The sequence below is a fragment of the Sinocyclocheilus anshuiensis genome, unplaced genomic scaffold (genome assembly GCF_001515605.1).
Source record: "Sinocyclocheilus anshuiensis isolate Anshui unplaced genomic scaffold, SAMN03320099.WGS_v1.1 scaffold1496, whole genome shotgun sequence".
NCBI lineage: Eukaryota > Metazoa > Chordata > Actinopteri > Cypriniformes > Cyprinidae > Sinocyclocheilus > Sinocyclocheilus anshuiensis.
Window position 1 is genome coordinate 527,926 of NW_015538031.1, and position 1,660 is coordinate 529,585.

Consider the following 1,660-nt stretch of genomic DNA (forward strand, 5'->3'; position numbering starts at 1 on the left):
GGTCATTTTCACGTCCTGCGCCACGTTGTTTAAATAGGAAATGCATTTGCGCCCATTTGTGCGCTCATGGACGTGCTGGTCTGAAAACGAGGTGTGTTCAGGCGCATTGCTATTTTGAGGCAACTGAAATAGACTGCACCATTGACCAACTTAAACCTGGTCCAAAGTCAATGGCACATTATTTTTTTTATTTGTTATTTAAAGAGCTCGTTAGCAATATGTGCCTATAGGCGAGTCCACAACGCACGTACAGTCAGCTTATTACACACACAGGGAGCAGCACACAAACATGCCAAATATTAAAAATGAAAGGATTACAATGTAAAAGATTATTATTGTGCCCCGTAGATGGTCTGCTTGCGTGCTTTAACCTCACGCACAAGCAGAATCTTTCCTCTCTGGAGAAGCGTTCAGTCTTTGCTCTTGCAAATTCTGCCATGTAAATAGCGAATCTGCCATGGCGCGAGCGCAACTGGCCTTTAAAGGGAATGGGAGATGAGACTCTGATTGGTTTATTGCACGTTACGCCCAAAACACACCCATGACTCTTTAAGAGAATAGGTACAACCCTATTGGACCATGCGCCCGGCGCGCCGACTGTTTTTCCCGTCGTTAAACTAGCAAAAGTGGATTTGGACACGGTCTAAGTGCACTTGCGCCGTGCACTTTAGACCATGCGCTTAGATCCTTAAAAATATGGTCCACGTGTATTAACATACAGACATCCGTTTCGACATCTCACTGAGAGAAGATGTGAGAAAAGTCCATTCTCACCTATCCTTTTCATCCACTTCCTTCCCCTCAGCTCAGCATACTCAGCTCACTCAGAATGGTCAATAGCAAAATATAATGTTCTGCATGAATGCAAGTGATATTCACAGTCATGTTTGGTATCATTTGAATTGTCTCCGTGAGACTGGTACAATGGTCTCAATCTTACAAGAAGTAAATTAAAAAGTAATACAGATCCTAAGAGTTTAGAGATATTTTGCTCACTGTAGAGGGTGTGCCATTTCCCAGTGTCTTTCATGCAACTTACCATCTATCACCCAAAAGGTGTACACAATCAATGCAAATTCCAATTGTAAGTTCCCGTCTCCATTTGGAAGATGTTTGTCTTAGTCTGAGTACTTAAGTGAATGTTGCAAGAAGATCGGGGCGCTTCTGTAACCAGAAGAGCGTGTTGCGTGGAGTGTGTCCATACACTCCATGCTATGTATTTTCCTGAATTGAGGTATGCATCCTTTACCCTGACATTTATCTTTGAAAATTTCTCAGCTTTATTCAAGTTGTAGGTAGTTATATAACTATCAGGGGTTAGACAAATAGTACTAGCATAACCTCTGATTATTGTTTGAGCTTTAACTAAGTTGTACATTGTAAGGGAAACAGGTACATTTAGCTCAAAGGGAATCATTTAAGATTTTAAAGGGAATTTGGACAGAATCACTGTTTTACGGCTGCTCACTGAGACGGCCAGCGATTCATTGAACGAGCCGTATAACATCAACTCTGCAATGGATATTTATATACAAAATATAGTGAAAACACTATTAATTAGCACAGTAACCAGATCGGCAGTTTAAGACATTAACTTGTAAGCACAAAACACAAGATACTTCTCTTTTCAATATAAATAAGGCTTTATTGGATAAATCTA

At 40.6% G+C, this 1,660-nt stretch overlaps 1 long non-coding RNA gene across 1 annotated transcript in view; it reads right to left on the reverse strand.

Annotated features, from left to right (window-relative positions):
- LOC107680497 (uncharacterized) overlaps window positions 1-1,069 on the reverse strand; it is a 16,375-nt gene extending 15,306 nt beyond the window's left edge. Inside the window, exon 1 of the long non-coding RNA XR_001633156.1 lies at window positions 997-1,069. This is a non-coding gene — a long non-coding RNA (uncharacterized LOC107680497). The remainder of the gene's footprint in view (window positions 1-996) is intronic.
- Between the last annotated feature and the right edge of the window lie 591 nt (window positions 1,070-1,660).